General features: G+C 36.5%; 1 protein-coding gene across 8 annotated transcripts in view; it reads left to right on the top strand.

The window, feature by feature from the left end:
* The window catches only part of DLG2 (discs large MAGUK scaffold protein 2), a 1,964,578-nt gene that overhangs the window by 1,560,284 nt on the left and 380,049 nt on the right, over positions 1-24,245 (top strand). The gene's annotated exons all lie outside the window — the stretch shown is intronic.

Raw genomic sequence — 24,245 nt, 5'->3', positions numbered from 1 at the left:
CAATGTTGGGCATTCATTAAGTATTAGGTGCTATTGTTGTTCTTGTTGTTGTTGTTACCAGCAATTTGATCCTAAATGCAATGTGTTGCCACTGCAAGCAGGTTACACAGATTTAATTAAGGGAATAAAGGTCAGAAACTGTGAAAGGTCTGAGATATTTTCTTATTTGCAACCTAACCAGTTAGATCATGGATACTGCTGCACCTTGTGGATGCTGACAGAAACTGAGACTTGTGGATAAGAGATTTTATTACTCATAATAACAGTTGTAGCCAGAGTATCAGCATTTTTACCGGGTGATACCTGCATATATGGTGGGTTGCATTACAGGAGAGGAACCCCAAGCCTAGGGAAACTGAATCTTTTTTTTTAATTTTTTATGTTTTTTATTTATTTTTGAGAGACAGAGAGAGACAGCGCAAGCAGGGGAAGATCAGTGAGAGAGGGAGATACAGAATCTGAAACAGGCTCCAGCCTCTGAGCTAGCTGTCAGCACAGAGCCCACCATGGGGCTCAAACCCATGAACCATGAGATCATGACCTGAGCCAAAGGGGGACATTTAACCGACTGAGCCACCTCGGTGTCCCGGGAACCTGAATCTTTTATAATGAACAGTAAGCTTGCCTGACCTTTGCCACAGAGAAAGATGTCATCTATATTATGCTGGACAGTAAATAGACCTACTCTCTGCTCTAGAGAAAGACACTGTCATTACCTTTGCAAGCTGTTCACTATTTAAATAGCCCTGAAAAGACAAAATAAAACAAAGGCAGTCAGTGTTTCTTTTAGCAAGATGTGTAGAAATCCAAGAGATTTAGAGAACTCTCTCTCAAGAATTATGCAATCAGGTCTGATTTTTTATAAAACTATTTGGGCAGTTGTTGAACTTGTAAGTATCCATACAATTTAATATCCTGTACTTCCTCTTTTATATCATAAGCATTTTTTTCATATGGCCATTATGTTTATAACACTAATTTTTATTGATTGCACAATATGTTAATAATATGATCCATAAGAATTTATTTAGTTATTCTCCTAATGCAGGAGATTTAGTTTGCTTCTAATTTTTGGCAGTTATCAAAGAACATTTATTTTAAGACATAGAATGATTGAAAATGTAAAGCAACTACATTCTTTGCTGAAGTGACAGTATAGATGACAGGAAGTATTGTGAGAAAGCTTGACGCTGACCTTGCCAATTGGCCTAAGCCCACAGTTTCCAATAAGGGATGGTGCTAATAATGGAACATCTTCAGCCTGATTGCAGAAGTTTACAATATGTCTCAATAAAATGTTCAGTATGTACATTAAGTGGATTTTACTTTTACCAGAAATGTTTTCTGAGACTGAGAATCAATGAATACTATTTATAAAACCATAAAAACTTTGTCCTATGAAATTTTTTCCCAGAGAGGAAGTCAGGGTCAAGAGTATTACATTAGATGAAGCTTTGCACATCTCCACCTCCAAATATTTTCCATATAAAATGAACCCAGTGAGGTTTTTTTCCCCAACTCATTTCAAAAATCAATGTTCAGATTGACATTCATATTTTTAATAATTAGAAACTGATCTTTATATTTTTAGTTATTAGAAAGTTTACTGTATAGCATTAGTTAGAATGCTGGATCATCAAATTTAAAACTCTTGTTTACTGCTAAGGAAACTCATTAACAAAGATGAATGAATTGCCCGTGGACATAAAATTAAATCAATTCCTGTTATTAAGCATCTTCTGTGTTAAAGGAGCTGGGTTGGCACTATGAGGACTAAGAAGCTGATGGCACACTTCCCACCCAGAAATAGTTCCCATTACAGTGCGTAAAGTAGAGATACAATTTGTTATGTGAAAAGTGCTGTGATAATGGTAACAACTGCAATGGACATTAAGAAATGTATGTGAATCGTTCGGACTGGGAGGGCAAGGAAAAGCCTCCCAACCACGGGGCTCTCAAGTCACAGCATTGCAAGGGCATCACTGTGCATCTTGCATGTTACCTATTTGGAGCTCTAAGGCCTTCTTCAATGTCTCTTCTAGTTCCTCAGGCCTTCTTCTATTATCTTCTGTGGCAGGAAATTTAATCTCTTCATGTAGTCCAATCTGCATTCCAAAATTCCTGATTAGAAAGGGCTTCTTTGGAATGCATTCCTCTTCGACTCTAATAACTTTGCCTGTTGGCTTCAGTGCTCCCTTTCGTGTCCGCTCCATGGAAGTGCACTCCCCATCCCACGTAAGGGGATTGCACGTGCGTATCATTTGTTCAGAGCCTTCTCTTCTCCAGGGTAAACATTGCCATTGCCTCTATAGCTCCTTATGTGGCATGAATTAAAAACACTTATCATCCCGGTATTTTCAGATTGAAAAGTTCATTTTGTTTCTGTTTCTTTTAAAATATTTTTTAATGTTTATTAATTTCGAAAGAGAGAGCCCATGTGAGCAGGAGAGGGACTGGGACAGAGGGAGAGAGAAGGTGTCCCAAGCAGGCTCGGCACTGTTACCGCAGAGCTGGATGTGGGGCTCAGACTCACAGATTGTGAGGCCATGTAAAATTGCTTTAATGTAAGACCTGAGGTGAAACCAAAAGTCAGATGCTTAACCAAGCGAGCCACCCAGTGCCTCTGTCTCTGCTTCTTTTAAATATGGTTTCCAAATCCAAAAAAAATATTACTAACGTGGCCTGATTGGTGAAAGAAAAAAGGTAATTACCCTCCCTTACCTCACTCTTGATACTACCTTTATTAATGTATCCCAAGATCTACATAACAGTCCTGATTCATTACACACTTATTATTAAATGAAACTTTTAAACTATATTATTAAATGAAACTTTTAAACTATATTTATTGGGGGGGTGCTACAGAATGAAAAGAATACCTATGGCAAAAAATATGAGATAGAAGAATATATTCCAGAATAAGGGGAACCATAAACCATATATAAATGTGTAGTGACATGAAAGATCATGATATGGTTGACAAATGCTGGGCCACCCATAGTGAATACATCATAAAGTACGCAGAGGTAGATGGGGCGAAAAAGGCCCTTAAGGATGATAAAGGCTTTTTAATTACATTGTTGAATTAGTGTTTTGTAAAATTGCTTTAATGTAAGTTTAAAGAATGAATTGGAGGAAAAAATCTTGGAGTGGGAAGTTACTTAACAATGATGAAAATAATAATATTTAGCAATTAATTGAGTACTTACTCAAATATTCTACATACATACCCTTTGATATAATGAAATTCTATGAAGTACTGTTATTCCCATTTTATGGATAAACACCTTGAGACTTAGTTAAGTGGACTTACCAAGGTAATTCAGCTATTTGATGGTAGGGCCTCAGTCAAATCCAGGTCTTTTGACTTTGTAGCTTGCTACACTACAGTGATACTAGGTGTACTCTGAGATAGAGACCAATGTAGAATATTCTAGAGGTAGAACCAATATCAATTCACCACTCAGGAAATGATGAGGAGAGAGGAATACAACACAACTGAGCTTTCCAGCCTGGGAGACCAAGAGGATAAGCTAGTGGTCAGTGGTCAGAGACAGAGTGATCATTGTCAGAGCAGTCACTTTTTAGGAAATGAAGCTGGTGACTCCAGCCAGGAGTACAAAATTTCCAAGAAAATCTGAGGCATGATAGATATGCCTTTGCTGACCATTTTCCCTAACCCAAAGTTGGCAATAAGAGTCAGCCATGGTTTCGAAAAATAATTACATTTGCCACTCTTTTATCAAATGATTCAACTTGAAAATACCCTCATTCATTCTAGTCTATATAAAATGTACTCCACTAGGTGCATAAATTAAACCATCTGACAATTGGCAGTGGGAGCTATGATGTTTAATTGTCATTTATCAGAACACAAATGCTCTTTCATGTATTTATGAGACTTGGTAAGGTTATTAAAATAAAAATTTACACTAAATTATCAATATTATGCTATAATCTTGTATCTTCTGACCTATAGGGAGCTATGAAATGAAGTTTGTAGATGAAATAGCAAAACTGGTAAGACCTTGTTATTAGTCTGTAAATATTTCAAAGGTATTAACATTGAAGAAAGACAAGATTTATTTAGCCAAAATAGATGTGAGTAAGTCATGTTACAAGAATGTAGAAGTAAATGGAGAAAATTAGGTTAGAGAAAATTGAGGTTGATTATAGAGAAAAATATTCTTGCCTGTAAAATTTATTTTTTAAAACTGTATCTTATGGAAAGCAGTAGTAAGAAAAAAAATGAAAAGAGAAGAAAAGACTGTTCATCATTTCATTTGATCAATATTGGCACAAGCTCCTAAAAATTTTTTAAAGAAAACACCATCATCAGTAGGCTTATAATGAATGACACAGAACATCTTTATGACTTTATCTTAATTGTCTGCATAAAACAAAATTACAATTTGCCATTTTGGATACAAAATATTAACTGAATCTCCATACTCTGACAAAACCACTCATGTATTGCTTTCATGAGAAGATAAATATATTGTCATGAAAATAAAAGAGATTTTATATTTACATATGTACTAGATATGTTTACATACATATGCATGCACATATGTATATGTATAGATGTATGTATGCAAATATATTTATAAATGGAAATAAATATTTATATGTAATTTATCATTCGTGATCATAATTCAACCAAAAACTTCCAAGTGTAAGCATAGATCCTTACTATTTCTTATATTTTCTAAAGAGTTCTTAAATCTCCAAATTCTGAGGAAGAGTCAGCAACTACTGATTTTTTTTGTCTTTTTGTTTTAAATGTTTGAGAGAGAGACAGAGTGTGAGTGGAGGAGGGGCAGAGAGAGGGAGACAAAATTTGAAGCAGTCTCCAGGCTCTGAGCTATCAGCACGGAGCTCAACGTAGGGCTTGAACCCACAAACCCACAAAACCATGAACCCACAAACCGCGAGATCATGACCTGAGCCGAAGTCAGACACTCAACTGCCTGAGCCACCCAGGCGCCCCAACTACTGATCCTTCTTGAAACCCTTTGCACAGGCAACATTTGTAGTAACTAAAAGTAGGTTTTGAACCTTCAGAGTCTGGAGGAGACTCCTATCTCTTACAAGTTTTTGTAGCTACAGAGAAAGCATTTACCTCTGTGAGCCTCTTTCTTCATCTAATGATGACAAAGAAACCTTCAAGAGGAACAATGACATAATGTATGCAAAAGCAGTTAGCAAAGCGTCATAGACATAGTAAGTTCTAAATAAATGGTAACTATTTTTATTACTATTTTGTTTTTTGCCCCCCATGTACTCCCACCATGAGAATGTAACCTGAATGAGGAAGAGGATTTCTTTCATTGTTTTATGCTTTACGTCTAGGTCTCAGAGAGTACTGGGCACATATTAGGCATGAGGTAGAGATTTGTGAAATAAATCAATGTGTGAACAATGTAATGAATAATTTGGCCTCTATGTCATGCAAGATGGCCTGGAGTAACTTATATTTTAATAATCAGGTAAATTTTAAAGGCTGATTTGGAGAGTAGAGACTCAAACAGGAGTTAAATGCCACAGTTAACATTTCAGGTATAAATGTTTCTTATTGAAAACACAGTTGAGGTCCTGGTAGTTTTACTTAAGTATCAGTTTATAATCAGAGGGGCATAAAGGAATTGAAAAACAACATATCGTTTTCCTGGGGACATTTTATGTCCTTCCCTTTAAATGTATGCTTTTAGCTTTGTTTTCCCGTTTGCTTGTTTGTCAGTATATTCCCATGCCACGAAGCTCCAGATACAGTAGTTGTAAATCATCTGTGACCCAAATTTAAGGAATAAACTAAATGTCTACAGCTAAAATCACCATATACTACTGGTGGATACCCCGCCACATTGAACTTAGTTAGCCCTAGGGGCCTGTGCTTTGTGAAGCATCTAAACAGTGACTTCTCTGCAGTCGCTGTGGAAAACAGTGTGGAGGTTCCTCAAAAAAAATTAAAAAGGGAACTTCCCTATGACCCAGCAATAGCCCTGCTAGGAATTTACCCAAGGGATACAGAGTGCTGATGTCTAGGGGCACATGGACCCCAATGTTCATAGCAGGACTTTCAGCAATAGCCAAATCATGGAAAGAGCCTAAATATCCATCTACTGATGAATGGATCAAGAAGATTTAGGGGCGCCTGGGTGACTCAGTTGGTTGAGTGTCTGACTTCAGCTCAGGTCATGATCTCATGGTTTGTGAGTTCAAGCCCCATTGGGCTCTGTGATGACAGCTCAGAACCTGGAGTCTGTTTCAAGTTCTGTGTCTCCCTTTCTCTCTCTGCCCCTCCTCTGCTTATACTCTCTCTTTCTCTCAAAAATAAATAAACATTAAAAATTTTTTAAATAAAAAGATGTTGTTTATATATACAATGGAATACTACTTGACATTGAGAAAGAATTACATCTGGCCATTTGCAATGACATGGATGGAACTAAAGGGTATTATGTTAAGTGAAATAAGTCAGAAGAAGATAGAAAGCATATGTTTTCACTCAGATGTGGATCTTGAGAAACTTAAAACAGAAGACCATGGGGAAGGGGAGGGGAGGAAAAGAGTTACACAGAGGGAGGGAGGCAAACCATAAGAGACTCTCAAATACTGAGAACAAACTGAGGGTTGATGGGGAGTGGAGGACAGGGGAAAGTGGGTGATGGGCATTAAGGAGGGCACTTGTTGGGATGAGCACTGGGTGTTGTATGGAAACCAATTTGACAATAATATATATAGAAAAGAAATATGACTAGGTGAACATAAATAAACCAATGAATTCTCTGAGTTTAAGTTCAGAGAGGAAAGCATGACTAAACATGAATGTCATTGTCAGGTGGCCACTCTTCTGCATAAGTTGATGCTTTCTGCTTCTGTGGGATCAGATGAAAAATTTGGTCAATATTCTAGAAATTTGGAGCTTAAAAATGCAACGAGTCCTTAATGACACATCATTTAAAAAAAAATCCTTATGTTATGCTTTTCAAAATTTGTATTGTGCCCTAATTTTTTTTAACAATTTCATGAGATATGCTTTATATATCTTAAATCTTGCCCATTTCAAGTATATAATTCAGTAAATTTTAGGTTCTTTATCTAGTCGTGTAACCATCACCAGAAGTCAGTTTTAGACATTTTCATGCCCCCAGTAAGATCCCTCATGCCCATTTACAGTTAATCCCTGTTCCCATTAGACAACCACTAATCTATTTTGTCTGTAAATTTGCCTTTTATGTATACTTCTGTATTTTTTAATATTTCTTAATCCATGAAAAACTACCAGTAGCTAGAGGACATGTTAAAAATACTTGTTTATGGGGCAAAACTATTTTCTTCACTTTTCTTTTAACCAAAGAAAATATGACGGTTCCATCTTTCACAAAACTAACTTTAAAATGACATTTGGGGCACTCAGTTGGCTAAGTGTTTGGTTTCCGGCTTTGGCTCAGGTCATGGTCTCACGGTTTGTGGGTTTGAGCCCTGTGTTGGGCGCTGTGCTGACAGCTCAGAGCCTGGAGCCTGCTTCCGATTCTGTGTGTCCCTCTCTCTCTCTGACCCTCCCCTGCTCGTGCTGTCTCTCTCTGTCTCTCAAAAATGAATAAAAAACATTTAAAAAATTTTAAATGACATTTGACTATAATTACAGTGAGCATCTCCGTGTGGGCAGATTAGAATTCTGTGATTTTATGCCCAGCTGCATCAATGACTTTAGGCATTGCTTTGGCAGCACTGACCATGGACACAAGTAAACCCTGCCTTGGCTGGTTGCTTAAATCCTGTATCTCTGTAACTTTCATGACTGTCATTTAGATCATTTAGACTCCATGTTTCCGTAAGACATGAGTTCATTAGAGCAGATTATAATTAATTTATTGTCACTGTAATATATTAAATTCCACTACATATTTTATTCCAAAGTTAAGACTCACCACTGTGCTCTTTTACTGGTAACAGATTTCTTCCTTATTTGCATTGTCCATGTTCATTTTCTGCCTTGTGAAGGGTCTTCTTTTTTTTCAATGTTTTTCTAATGTTTTCATTTTATTTTTGAGAGAGAGAGAGAGAGAGAGAGAGAGAGAGAGAGAGAGAGAATGAGTGGGGAAGAGAGAGGGAGACACAATTCAAAGCAGGCTTCAGGCTCTGAACTGTCAGCACAGAGCCCAATGTGAGGCTCGAACTCACATGAACCGTGAGATGTTTAACCTGAGCCAAAGTCAGATGTTTAACCAACTGAACCACCCAGCTACCCCGTCAAGGGTCTTCTATTAAACATAGGCAAATCCCTGGTATATTTATTTGGTTTCATTAAATGGAATCATAAATGGTTTTCTTGACACAATTGAGTATTTTTGCTATAGGATCCCAGTGGAAACAGCATAACAAGGATTCCAGTTGCATGGAGTGAGGGGGTACAGTGGTTGGTCCCCCATGGTTGCTGCCTTCAAGGAGCATGGTCTAGTTGGGAAAACAGCCATTTTTAAAACAGTCCTTTACTATAGTGTGGGAAATGCCTTGATAAGTGTTTGCCCAGGTGCAAGGGAAACAAAGCTGAGAGGTTAGAAGAGGTTTCCAGTCTGGCAGCACATGAGACTAAGTCCCAAAGAATAAATAGTGGCAGGTTGGGCAAAGAGCAGTGGCAGGGACCATGGCTCTTGAAATCATTTTAGGATGATTCCTTTGTAGTTACTTAGTATCAAACATCATATTTAAAAGGCTTTTTACAGCCTTTACGTACAGAGAACAAACTGATGATTATGGGGAGTGAGGGTTGGGAGAATGGGAATGGGCAAAATAAGTGAGGGGGAGTAGGAGATAGAGGTTTCCAGTTACAGAATGAATAAATCAGAGGAATAAAAGGGACAGCATGAGAAATATCATCTATGACATTGTAATACTATCGTATAGTGACAGATGGTAGTTACATTTATGGTAAGGAGCATAGTGCGTGAACATCTCAAATCACTGTTGTACACCTCAAACTACTGCAAAACCATGTGCCAACTATACTCAAAATAATAAATATAAATAAATAGCCCTGTACAAAGAAAATGGCTGAAGTTTTCTCAAAATAAAAGCCATTTGGAAACGTCCCGTTTTTTGAAATTCCACTTACCGAATAAATATTTTCACTCTGCTTAAAATGGACACTAGTACTTAGTAGCACAATATGCTCTAATACAGGTATGTTTGCATTATTTATAACTTGTCTTATTCCTAAAATGATCCTATTGGAATATTTAAAAATTTGAAACCCCACAAGAAAAATGCAAAAAAAAATTCAAGGGAAATGCTTTCTCAAAATCTTAGGGTAAGCAAATACACACACACACACAAATCTTTAAAAAGACTCTCATTTCCCTTTTACCCCTTGTCTATGAGCGTCTAGACTAGGGTGAGACCTCCTCTAATACAGTGCTCAGTGTATTTCTGCTTCTTCTCTTATTCCTATTTTTGGTTAGTTGATCACTTACCCATCTTCCCATGTAAACCATAAGACCCTTAATGAAAGGAACTGGACTTCTTTCCTATTTGTGTCTTTCAAAATATCTAGCACAGTACTGATTTTTAATAGGCACAGAAATGTTGATGACTGAATGTAGGATGTGACAAGAAAACACAGAATAATTTAGTAAATATGAAGTGATAGATTAAGTGAACTGTATTATGGGTTGTGGCCCATATATAGCACACAACAAATGTTGGTTGGATGAGTGTACAAATGAATGAGGATGTGCCTTGATAAAAACTGGAGATATAGAAAGGATCTGGAGCATTTACAAACCACTGACATCCTCAGATTAAGGCATAACGTGAGTTGGAGAACACAGTAATCCCCAACAGGGTTTGACTGGGTAGTTGCTGTGAAATCAAGTCAATGCATTATTCTTAGGAATTTCAAAGAAACAAGATGGGGGTGGGGGTGATACACAGAATGCATCAGGTGGTATTAAAATAATGACCTTTGATTTAAATCATGGCATTAAAGAATCCTAAATGAGTTCATAAGTTTACCCTATCCAAATAGAGCTAGGCTAAGTGTGCATTTGTTCATTCACGTATATTCATATACGCAGTTCCTACTCATGGAAGCAATATTCTTGAAAGGTTGTCAGTGAACATAATTATCAAAAATAGATAATCTCAGTGCATTTTAAGTACTATAAAGAAAGTAGTATAAGAGGCTATATATTGCCTGAAATGAGAGTGAAGTACCTTTAGTTGGAAGATCAGGAAAGGCTTCCCTGTAACCTAGTTGAAACCTGAAAAAGAGGGAAATGCTCAAGAGAAGACCTGGTGCAAGTGATGAACGCAGATGTCCTTAGAGAAGAACTAGTGAGGATATCTGAGAGTCGGGAAGAAGGCCAAGATGGCTGGGTCTTGGGGGATGATGGACAGACTGGTGAGACGTGAGCACTGAAAGGTAGACAGTGACCACAGGATCTTATAACCCTGGAAGTGACTATGCATTTTATTCTAACTCAAAGAGGAAATCTTTGGGAAATTTTCTATAGGCAAGGGAACAGCATGATCTGATTTCATGCCTTCAGAGAGTCTCCTCACAGACTGCTAGGAGAGGTAGCTGTTAGAAGTACAGGAGAAAAACCAGTTGGAAAGCTGTTACAACATTCCACCAAGAAAGAGAAGGTGATGTTTTCATTAGGGTGGCAGCACTGGGAGGTGGGAGCCATTTTTGGTAGAAAAATAACTTGTTAATGAATTAGTTGTGGAGTATGATAGCTGCAAGAGGAGAATCAATGAAAATGCCTAGATTGTTGTACTGAACAACCAGTGGACAATGCTGCTGTTTTGTAACTGCTGAGAGAGAATGAATTAGAATGGTCAAATGAGTAGACTGATGTCCTTCCTTTCAGATTACATTATTAATGCTTGGACATAATAGCTCTTGCTTTACCTTTTACTATTATCTTCATTACATCAGGCACAGTACTTTGAATACTGTGTATGCTAATGACTGGGTTTGGCCGATGAGGCGATTGGAAACTGGAGATATGAAGAATCGATGTCTGAGCCCTACAGTGTGTTTCATTGTACTAAACTTTTGGCCTCTTAAAAAGAGATTATTTTTTAAATTCTTCAGAAATCTTATGAATGGTGGAGAAGAAAACTAGCCTAGGTTTAAAACTTTTATTCTGTGCCTTTTTAAATATTCTCACTGGGATCTTTGCCGAACTGTAACTTGCATTCAAATTGGTTACTAAGAGGGAGTTATTTTTATTAATGAGGATAAATATTAAGTCTCCTTCATTTGGAAGCTTGTCATTAAGATTCAAAGACAAAGCATTTTAGTGTTTTAATGCTTTACTTACATTGATATTTTACATTTGATATTTCCTTTACATTGATAGTCCAGTCACTATGAACGCTACATATTGTCAAGCTTTTCATTGTCTCACACGCGTGTACACACACACACACACACACACACACACACACACACGTTGCTCTGTGTTGGAAAATTAATCCCCAAGGAAACAAGAATTTGTTTAAACTGAAAGGGTTTGCTGCTAGCACCTAGTTTCACTTCATGAGACCAAATTAAAAATCTACACGAAGGGACTTAGAAAACACTGTACTTTTTTATGTTGGCTTTTACCTCAGATTTTTAGTTTGTTAATGAGTAGCAGCTTCGCTGAACAAATGACCACATGACTACCTTGAACCTATTCCACCAAGGGAAGATTCCAGAGGAGGCAGTTCTTACCTAGGGAGTATGAATAGTGAAGAGTGGAGGGAAATGAACAATTAGTCTCTCTTACATTTCACTTGTTGGGACGCTGATGGTGATGACTTTATGGTGGCCTTTGTGAGGAATGTTCAGACTACAGATGTCGAGCAGAATGACTCTCCTTTGGCTAAACATCTGGAGTTTTCCCTAAACTCATACATGCAAACTAATACATTCCACCAAACCAAGCAGCCCTCCTTTATTTGAAGGTTCTCACTGTCTGCATGAAAATCAATAAGGAAACTATATTGTAGAATAAGAGCAATTTTTCATTAAAAATAGAACCCAGCAGTATGGTAAGAGTCAAAGGTCTCCATCTCCTTCTTCCCCTTTACACCTACACTGGTTTGCCAGGGGAAAGAAAATTATTTCATCTGCTGTACAGAAAGGTTCTCTGAGGACTGGTGCCTGACAAACTAGGACAGAAAGCTTTTGTATTCGTTTAGTCTTCTTAAGACCAAGTTCCTCACATAGCTCTTGGCTGTTCTAACCCTTCTGTTTTGTATACCTAGGGAATACAGAGGGCTTTCTAAACTGCGTAAGTGACTATATTTTAATATTATTCAAAATTTTTCATGATGTCCTATTTGCCTACAGAATAGAATCCAAATTCTAGGGATTAGTTTCCCCTGTGTTTCATAATTAAACTTTGTGAAGTCTTTGCCAGCTGTTGCCCAGACTCTCCTTCTTGAAAATATCTCCCTGCTCCCATTGTTATCTGACATTACCTCATATTATCTTGGTTTTCCTCCTACTTTTCCACTCACTCCTTCCTAGTCCTCTTTCCAGATTTATCTTCCTCTACAAATGTTACATTGTTGGTTATCTCCAGGTCTCCAAATCTTTCAGTCTTTTTGATCACAGTGTTTCTAACAATATCCATAACTTCAAATGTACTTCTCAGCCTAGTGACCTTCATTCTACCTCCTTACCTACATTTCTCTCAAGACTACTCATCCATAAAGTCAGATCTTCTTTCACCAAGAATCCCACTAGTATCCCCCAGTCAGAGGTAATTTTTCTTACTCTAGCCCTTGTGCTTGATTATAAGCCTTTCATACTATTCTTTGGATTAAATGTATTGGTTTACATGCATTACATCCCTCAATAGATTGTGAGCTCCTTGAAGGCAGGGCATTTGGTTTATGTTTATACCCCTCACAGTCCCAGCATCATGTCTTATATGTAGGTGTTGTAGCAAAAACTGGTTAATTTGGCAGTTACATGTGGAATTCTGCTTTATGATTTAAAGTACTTATCAGGTAGGCCCTTTTCATTGGTGTGGGAGGCAATAAAGTGATTTAAAAACATGAAAAAAATGTACTTCAAATGTTGATTCCAAAATCCATTTCTTTATAATGGAACTGTCTACTAAGATTGAACTGTAATATCTATCTGATGAGCCATTTCTACCTCAATGTCACACAGGTTCCCCAAACTCACCATATAAAATATTAAAATAATTATATTCCCCCTAAATCTGTAATTCCCATAGTCCTTCTCAATATGAGGTAAGTACCATGATGATGCAACAACCACAATCTGATACATGGAAGTTGTCCTAGACTCCTCATTCACCCACCACACACAACTGCCAAATCCTATAGATTCTAATTTCCTTGAGGTTTTATAGCTCTATCATTATGTTCCTTCTTTAAATCCATTAATTGGTTTAAGTTCAGGTCACTAGTTTTAGACACCTATGACTAAATCATACTGCCACCCTAGAAATGTATTTCCATTTACTATTCCACATGCTTCATGCTTACAAAATTTCTTTCACATATATTGCTCTACTTCCCCCCAGATCCATCTATGAGAGGCACTATTATCTATGTTATTACAATGATGAGAACATACATAGGAGTGTTTTGTTTTTAAGATTGTCAATAACCTAATAAAGAAAAGGATAAGAAATCCCAAATCCAAGGCCATCAACTCCCAAGATCGTGTTCCTTTCCCCATCACAGTTCCCCATCTATGCCCCATAAGGTAGAGGGAGAAAGCAGGAACAATTGTCCTGAATTGACAATTGAATAGTTCTATTCAAGCTAAAGAATTGACAATTTAATAGCCCTATTTAAAGTAAAGAAAAAATCAAAACAAGTCAAGAGGGGTGACTTATCTAAGACTATTGAGCTCTCATTAGGAGCACAATGGGAAAACCCACATTGCTGAGTTCTAGATTTCTGTTCTTTTTTCCATAAAAGTCTGCTTCCCAACTATTGTCAAAGAATAAAAAGAATGTATTATCCGGAAAGATATAGATCTTGTGTGAGATAAAGGTATACCCAGGGCCATATCCGTTAAATACCTAAAAATCACAACTGGTATGCAAAAATCTTCCCATTCCAAGTTCTCTAATTGTTGGTGCATTCTGCAGTACTTGTCTATAGTTTATGTAAAATTCCAAATTGAAATCTGTTTTCCTTTTTGAAGTTACTGTGTTGGTAGAACTAGCTGAGACTTGATTTAAGCTCTTATATATTCAATTTCTTTACTTTCCTTGTGAAGAGTAGCCTGTGTGGGAAGGAGCTTTTTGATACATGTACATACATGACCTCCTGAGATGCAGCTTGCATGCTAAGAAGCCAAGGAGAACGATGTGCATTCTGCCATCCAAAAACAAAATGGGTAAAGGCAGCAATATGCCTGCTATATTAAAATACTCCATTTTTCTCCTGATGCTTCAGGCTTTGAGACCAGTCACATATAGGTTCAGTCCTGAAGGAAACATACTGGGATCAGCATTTGAAGTGCACCTTCAGCGTCTTACATGACTTAACCGTGATTACCAGGATTTTTAGACTGGCCAGTGTTTGGGCCAGTCATAATGATCATTAAACTTCTATCACAGAAAAGAATATGAAGTCACAGTGTAATAGGACAGAAAACCATGGGGCTAGGAGTTGGATCAGTGTTCTGATCTCACCTTGACCACATAGTGGCCATACAGTGTAACCTCTGTAGGTCTCCCCTATAAGCAAACTGTGAAGTCTCCCATAATATTCTTTAAGGATAAGGAGAAAACTGGGTGGTTCAGTCAGTTGATGGTCCAACTTCGGATCGGGTCATGATCTCATGGTTCATAAGTTCAAGTCCCTCATTGGACTCTCTGCTGTCAGTGCAGAGCCTGTTTGAGATCCTCTGACCCCTTCTTATTGCCCCTCTCCACTTGTGCTCATTCTCTCTTTCAAAAATAAATACTAAAAAATAACTAATAACCAGGTGTACACCGAGACATTTTAAAGAGACTACCATTTTTAAAAAAGGATAAGGAGAAAACTAAAATCTGGGTGAGAATCCTGTTAAACGTTCATAAAACTGTACTTCTCATCGCCCTTTCAACCAACACCAGTTATTAGTCTGTTGGTCAAAAGATTGGACACAGCAGTCACCATTTGGAATAATAAAGAAAAGGTACTTTCATGCCTTAATTACTTCACATTAAATTTTAAAAATATAACTGTATGGCAGCACAATAAAATTAGTGGTGTAGTGATATTTAAAAGAAGAAATGAGACTTCTCCTAATAAACCTCATCCAGGTTTTTTTTGGCATTACTGTGTTATTACTGACTCGATTGAAGCTTTTCAACATAAAGTAAAAACACATTCCCAACATCTTTGACTATGGCATGAGAAATCTGTGGCCCTGAATTTGATCCAATTGTTTTTCTTATTTTTAGATCTATCTGTTTGTCCCAGAATACGTGATTTCTTCATTGTCCCTAATTTTAGTTTTCAAGAGATCTTCGTTGGTCCAGTGTTGCACACTTTCTATAAATCATCACAACTTTTAATTTATCTGATAGCACTTAACAAATTGTGTTCTTCCTCTTTTCTATTTGTGAAGGTCAAGACTTTCTCCAATATTGTCAACCTCTGGCCACAGTTTTTATGTTATTTTCCAGCATCTAAATGGTCTGTTAATTGCTTTAAAATGTTTGCCACACCAAATTGATTGGGAAGGCCAAATATCTAGAGCCCATTTTTTATGAAGTTCTACCTTATTTTTCTTGCATAAAGCTCATCATGAATTCATTGTCCATGCCTTTCAATTTGAATTTATTTATTTTATTTTTTATTTATTGTCAAATTAACTAACATACAGTGTACACAGTGTAGTCTTGATTTCAAGAGTAGATTCCTGTGATTCATCACTTACATATAACACCCAGTGCCAAGTGCCCTCCTCAGTGCCAGTCACTCATTTACCCCACTCCCCAGCCTCCCACCCCCATCAAGCCTCAGTTTGTTCTCTTTAAGTCAGAATGAAAATCAAGTGTAAACTAAATGAAATCACTTTAGAATTATTTTATGACTTTTACAGTTGTTTCTCTCATACCTCATTTGGCATCAGTGTTTTGAACTACATGTTATTATTAAGTCTTTCTAAATCAGTAAACTTCCTTTTGTCAGGTAAATTGTCTTTTTAAGTTTTTTTTAATTTGTTTATTGAAATGTAGTTAAACAATATTATATTTCAGATGTGCAGTATAATGATTCAGTAATTTTATACATTTTTCAGTGCTCATCAACATAAACGTACTCTTATTCCCTTTATTTCACCTACCCCCTCACCTACCTCCCCCCTGGCATTCACCAGTTTATTGTCTGTATTTAAGAATCTTCTTTAGCCTCTCTCTTAATTTTTTCATTCATTAGTTTTATTTCTTAAATTCTACCTATGAGTGAAGTCATATGATATTTGTCTTCCTATGACTGATTTATTTCACTTAGCATTATACCCTTTATGTCCATCTATGTTGTGGCAAATGGCAATATCTTTTTTTTAATGGATGAGTAATAGTCCAGTGTGTGTGTGTGTGTGTGTGTGTGTGTGTGTGTGTACACATTCCACGTTTATCCATTCATTAGCAATGCATGATTGGGCTGTTTCCATATCTTGGCTATTGTAAAGAATGCTGCAATAAAAAAAGAGTAAATATATCTTTTTAAATTGAGTGCTTTCATCTTCTTTAGGTAAATACCTAATAGTGGCATTACTGCACCAAATGGTATTTCTATTTTTAATTCTCTAAGAACCTTCATGCTGTTCTACAACTTTACATTCCTACCAACAGTGCATTAGGGTTCCTTTTTCCCATATTCTCATGTTCACACTTGTTATTTCTTGTGTGTTTGATTTTAGCCACTCTGACAGGTGTACAATGATACCTCATCATGGTTTTGATTTCTTTTACCCTGATTAGTGATGTTGGAGGTCTTACCATGTGTCTGTTGGTCATCTGTAGGTATCCTTGGAAAAACATCTATTCAGGGCCTCTGACCATTTTTAATCAGATTATTTGGTTTTTGTGTGTTGACTTGTATAAGTTCTATATATTTTTAATATTAGCCCCTTATGAGATCTATCATTTGCAAATATTCTTCTCCCATTTACTAGGTTGCCTTCATTGTTTTGTTTCCTTTGCTGTGCAAAAACTTTGATGTTTTGAACTGCATGTGATTAAGTCTTTCTAGATTAGTAAACCTATTCTTGATAGAAACAATTCTTTTCATACACTCATATTTCATTTTTGTAACATTTAATTAATTACATGATTATAAAAGTGAGCACAATAAATACACATATTTGAGAACAATTACAACTGATTCATGGTAAACATACAAGTCATAAGAAAAGAATGGGAATATATGAGCCATGAGCATCCCACTCACTGGATACTAGTCAGCTTGTCACTGAGGGGATGGAGAGGATTGGCTAATCTATAAAAAGATGTTGACTAAGAAAGCTCAGTAGCAAAATGTCTGCTAACTGTTAAACTGGAAGAAGATCTGTGATGATCTGTTATTGTGCATGGTCCTTTTCTGTTATTGTAAATAATAATTTGGATGAAAATGTGAAAAGTATCTTATATTTGAAATTGATACAAAACTAGATGAAAAAGTGAAGTTCTGTAATGGCTAGCATATTATAGGTGCTCAATATATATTTATTGAGTTAAATTGATGATCTAATGTTAGCTCAACTATAAAACTACATCAAAATTAATACCAGTAAATTTTATTATGGTGGTTATTAATGAACTATATTGAGTTTCCATAAACCCAATATACAGTTTTGTCATAGAATTGATTTTGAATAATTTGATGTCAAAAATACATGAGAAGTTAGCTTAACCCTAAACTTAACAATACAATTAAGCAAACTTTAAAATTCCATGTTATCTTGGGCTCTTCTGGCAGGAGTGTGAAAATACAGATGGAGGAAAGCCATCAGCTCATGGCATTCAGCCCTGGTCTGAACACATCTGGAATTCTGAATTCATTTCTAGGTTTTACAAATTTAAGTAAAAGTCAGAAGAGATATGGGGTGCCTGGCTGGCTCAGTCAGTGGAGTATGTGACTCTTGAATTCAGGGTTGTGGATTCAAACCCCACTTTGGGTGTAGATATTACTTTAAAATTAAAAAAAGAAAATGTTAAGAGTATAGAGAGCAAGATAGTTGGGAATCTTGAAATCATCTCATAAAGAACCAAATGTGTTAGTAATGTTTATTGGAAAGAGTAAAAGATGCAAGAATATCTCATTTGGTGCCCACTCTAGATATAATGGGTGTTATACCAAGAGAAGGAAGAAATTTTCAATAGGAAGAGCTGTTACACTGTAGATCATGTTTCCCAAAGGTGTAACAGGCACATTAAGTGTGTACAAAACCAAACTCAACTATATTTTCCTACCCAAACATACACTTTTTGGTTCTGTTAACAATGCCATTATCCTCTTATTCAGTAACAGAATTCTTATACATTCATCCTCACTACCACCCCACCCCATATGACACTGAAGTCTACCTACTTTTAAAGGCTTGTTTGGAAGTTCTAGAAGAAAGAACAACTATTGTTATGCCATGGGAAGAGCAAGCCCCTTCTTTCTAGGAGATTTAACTTCCAAAGAAATACCTCCTCACTCAGATGACCAGATCAGTTCTGGTGATCAAATTGTCCTGTCTATAACTTTTTTTTATTCATCCTGGATATTTTATCTCCAGATATCTTAAATGTATCTTCCTTTAAAATTCCTACTACCATTGTCCAAGTTTAGACATATATTAATTTTATCGCTCATGTTGATTTCCCATTGGTTTCCCTGGCTATAGATTCACCCCTCTTCCTTTCACCATTCAGAGTATTTTTAGGTTTACCGTTCTGAATCACAGATATCACCATATTGATCCCCAATTTTAGAGAGCTTACCATTGCCATAAAAGTCCAGATAAAGTCCAGAGCTCTTGGCATGGTCTTCATTGCCCCTCTTGACCCACCCCAAGTCATGACCTATCCCTGGCTATTCTGCTCTGGCCAAGCCAAACCACTCAAGGTTTCCAGAGCACAACACATACTTTTGGCCCTTCATGATTTTGATTATACTCTTCTAGCTCTTCAGAAAATCTTCTTTCCCTTCTATACCATTTAAAATATGTATACATCCATCTCAATCCACTTTAGGTGGTTTTCCTATCAAATATACCTAGAGATTTATTGAAAAATGTTATCTATAGCAAAAGGGCCCAAAATGGTTTATTTGATTTTACCATCTTCTTTGTTATCAGGTATTTATTGAGTACTACGCTATTAAGGAATCAAAGAGTGATCTAAAGCACTTCCCAATTAACATTTATTAGATGTTACCAGAAGATATAAATAATTATATGTGTCCATGAAGCAACAAGAGAGCTATCCAGCTTCATGGGGGAAGGTAATGGCGTTCTGGTTATGTTGCATTTGAGGTACTGATTTAATACTCAAGACATACTCTTCTTCTTAAGAATAGTGGCCACTTAAGGCATGCGTATGAAGAAAGGGGAAGTAGAAATAGAAAAGAAAATAAATATTAAAAGAGATGAGATACATGATAGATACAGGCGTGCAAGGGAAAGGTGAAGAGTTAAATATCATAAGGAACAATGAAATGTCTTCAGAAATGTAAATGAGGAATGAAGCAGACTATTAACACATCAGGAGGTATTGTAGTTGGATGGGACTTTACAAGCAAAGCACATTCAACAAGTTTATTGTTACCAGTTTGCTAATAAAATGCCCAGCAGCCTTTTTGTGTTCTCCATAAAATGACATAGTTTTAATGCTACAACATTTTGGAAAGACTGGTTATCCTGTCTCTTCCTGCTTTAAAGTTGAAGAAAATTAAAAAGCCGTTTATCACCGCCTTCTAGGCCCTCTGTGTTGCGTGTGTAATAAAACAGTTTCAATTCAGATGCTCAGAAAAATGTAAAGTTAACACAGTAACAGGAATTCATCTTTCAGCACCTTTTAGATGTCATTTTCTTTGGCAACAGCCAGAGTCTTTTACTTGGAAAAATCAGAGAGTTACTGGAAAAGAGTTTCTACTTTTCTCTGGCTCTTTTATTCAAATGAGAGCATGATTTTTAGAAAGGCAATAGGACTTGGTAATATTTACCTCCACAGTTGCTTGATTCGTCACATCAACCAAGCTACTAAGTACCAAGGGATGCCGTACGTTTCCTGCCACAGGCTAGGACTTCTTCCCAGCATTAGTGCTGCGACATGCTGCTGAGGCTTCTTCATCCTCATCCTACTCAGCCACTGCCACTCAAATGCTCGTAAATATCCAGGGCTCACTAATAAGGCGGTGTGGATAGGACAGAGAAGCCCCTCTATTAAATTAGCTTCAAAAGCCACTGACATTTATAGAGAAAATAATGGGTCGTATTGTATGCAAACAAAACAGCCAGTGATCTTCAGTGAGCATTTCTTGACAAAATGTGTTGGATCCTCCGTCTGAACTAACCACAGACTTTGCTTTCATCTTTCTGTAAGGCAACATGATTTGCCTCCAAGAGCAAGCACTTTAGAGCCAGCAAACATGGGTTCTACTCTTGCTACCTACTGGCTGTGAGACCTTGCTCTTCAATTTTCTTCAAAAATTGAGACCTTGGTCTTTAATTTCCTTCAAAAATGAGTATAATGGCTAGTTCTCATGTTGTTACAAAGTTTGAAAGAGGGCATGGGGTCTTAGAGATAGATGGAACTCAACCCATGGTTTTCATCATTCAAAAAGGCATTTATGAAACATATTCTGTGGACCATCCCTGAGCTGAGAATGTACAAATGGATAATCCCCACTCCTTGCTCTGAAAACATACATGATTTAGCAGGGAATAAAACAGGCATGAAAATAAATGGTGATGATTCTCAGTCCTGGGTGCTATTTTGAACGTGTGGTAGAGATGGGATGGGGCATAGAGCAGTGTGTCAACTGTGCTGAGGAGGTGAGTGAGGCATATCATAGAATGCTTTTCTGAATCGGTGTTTTCACAGCATCTAGAAAAACGATAGGAGAATTATGGCCATAAGACAAAGGCATTCTGAGCCTTTGGCTCTCCAGTGTTAAAAGCTTTAAGTTTCAGCTGTTCTTTCCTCCTGTGATTCTTCCTACTTCAGTGCTGTGGCTGGAATTCCATCTGGTTGGCCACTGCCTGAAGGCTGGGCAGTGGTTACCAGGAATTTGTTAGTCATGGTAGATTTAGCCACACACTGTTTCTGTAGCCAATGGTATGAAATGCCCTGCTTAGTTCCAAGAGGAAGATATTCAGGGGTGGGGAAGTAAAAATATCAGTTGGGGAACCTAGGTGGCTCGTTGGGTTCAGCATCTGACTCTTGATTTTGACTCAGGGTATAATCTCATAGTTTGTGGGCTCAAGCCCTATGTTGGGCTCTGCACTGATAACATAGAACCTGCTTGGGATTCTCTCTCTCTCTCTCTGTCTCTGTCTCTCTCTTTCTTTCTTTCTCTTTCTCTCTGCCTGCTCCTCCCCCACTCATGTGCATGCTCTTTCTCTCTCTCTCAAAATAAATAAACATTTTTTATAAAAATGCCAGTTATTATCACTATCATGTAGCTCCTAATATGCTTTGCAAGTATTCCCGCACTCAGGTCCTGCTTACACATTTCTTTCAGGGAATAACAAATATTCCCTCGTGTCTGTAGGTCTTGACTAACAGATAATTCATTGTATTTGTCTTTGTAAAGTAAAAGGATAATTACATGTTGTAAAAGGCTCTGTTCAAAATTCACACACTAAGAGAAACTGGCTGACTTTGCACGTATAATATAAAAGGAGTCAAATTCTATGAGCACTTCAAGGTGTCTTCCACATTTAATTTAAATGTCACTAAAACTTTAAAAGGGACATGACTGGAATAATTTAGAGTAGAATAATAAAGTAATTAGTTTAAGGTAGTGGTAAGTAAAGTCAGATTACTGAATATTTCTTTGTTTTAATTACATGGCCTAGGCTAATGGGGAGGACGCTATCAAGAATTCTAGTTACTCATTAATCTTGGTTAGCAAGCTTCACTGATCTTTACCCAAGAATGACTGTTGGTACTTTCTACACAAATGGAATACATACAGTAAAGGAAAGGATTAAACATTTTAAACAAAGAAATATAATTAGTAATTAAGCACATAGAAAAAGTGATCATTTTCACTAATAAACAAAGAAATATTCATAAATCTGAAGTATCATTTTATACCTATTAAGTTACCAATTTTTAAAAATTATAATGTCAGTGCTTGTAAGATTGTGGTGAAAGTGATGTATATATATTTTATATTTTTCATTAAAAATATATTAAATGTAATGTGGATAGAAGAGGAAATAAAATGGTACAAAGCTTTTGAAAAGTAATTAATAATACAAATCAAGAACCTAATAAATGTTGGGGTACCTGGGTGGCTCAGTCAGTTAAGTGTTGGACTCTTAATTTTGGCTCAGCTCACGATCTCACAGTTTCGGGAGATTGAGGCATACATCTGGCTCTGTGTTCACAGCACAAACACTCTCCTTCTGCCCCTCCCTCGCTCACACTGTTTCTCAAAATAACTAAATAATCTTTAACAACAACAACAGCAAAAGAACCTAGTAAATGTTTGCATTTGGGGAATACAGTCAAAGGCAATTGTCTAATAAGAAAAATTAATCAATATCAGTATGTTCATGTAGCATTGTTAATAATATTAAAACAATAGAAATAATCCAAATACCTAACCAGAAAAGGATAAATTATATATATGATTATAATATTATTATATAATTATAACTTATTATATGATACATATTGTATATTGTAATAATAAATTATATCTTGAGAGGAAGTAACATTATGTAACACCAAAATAATAATTATGGGATCCCTATAAAAGCTCAAGTTATAATGAAAGGAAAAAATACAGGATATAATGTTATATATGACATATATATAAACTATATGAAGCACATGTGGACATATAGACAGTCAATAGCATAATGTGGAAAGTATACACACTTGGCAACAAGACAGGCTTTAGTCTGAATTCTGGCTGTTGATTTCTGATAAGTCATTTACACTCTGTATTTTTTTAATATATAAAATGTGGATGCTCATACATACCTATAGGACAGCTGCAGTAATTAAATTAGATAATTCTGTAACATCTGATACAAGGTAATGGAATTATATGTGAGTTTTTATAGCTTTTCCTTATTTTGATTTTCACTAATTTTATTAATATTTTTTACAATAGAAAATATATTTAATTTGATATTGATCACCAAACTTATTCCACAAAGACACACTTTGGGGCAGTGACTATATGGCTAAAAGTGATCTAAGTAATGATTCTCATTTAGTACTAAATATTTAAAGGAGACACACTGCTGAATCATATTAGTTTATTTATTTAACAAACACTTGTGTAGTTTTACCACATAACAGACACTGTGCTAAATATTGTACTCCCTAAATCCTTGTAACAATCCCAGGAGGAAAGTTCTATTACTATCCAATCTCACAGGTGAGAAACTGATACACAGAGATAGGTAGATAACTTGAGCAAGGTCACATGGGTCCATGTGGTGGAGCTGAGAGTTGAACTCTGGCAGTCTGGCTACATGGCCCAGCTCCTGAATCCTATGCTGCTCTTCAGCTGGTCAATCAGAACATGTTCAGTGGACATATATAGTGCTCGGCACTGTGAGGGATGCCAGCAAACATAGGGCACAATCCTTAACTTATTTGCTCCCTCAACCTCACATAACTGTCATCCATGTCACAACTAAAAGTATTCACAGATATTGCTTCTCATCTATAATGACCGAAGTTCTAGATGAAAATCTGTAGTCTATAGCTTGGCTCTCTGACAGTGTTGGTGTTTTCAGAAGTATGTGCTGAGAAATGGTGGAGCTGTGTGTAGATGGCAGATGTTCTGCAAACGATTGACTCAGGTTTCTCCTTATTCATATATTTGTGTATACACACTTCCTAGCCTATATGTGCATGTAAGTAATATCACACCAAAGATACTAAATCAATACTACCAACTAAAATTACACATCAAAACACATTTTATAATACATTTTAACACATAGAAAATCCACAAAGCATTGTTTCTTGCTGTTGGATTGTCATTGTGCATATCTTAGATGAACCTCTCACTAATTGAAG

Source organism: Suricata suricatta, chromosome 11, assembly GCF_006229205.1.
Source record: "Suricata suricatta isolate VVHF042 chromosome 11, meerkat_22Aug2017_6uvM2_HiC, whole genome shotgun sequence".
NCBI lineage: Eukaryota > Metazoa > Chordata > Mammalia > Carnivora > Herpestidae > Suricata > Suricata suricatta.
Note: the sequence above shows the minus strand (reverse complement) of the source record. Positions and strands in the feature narration are given on the sequence as shown.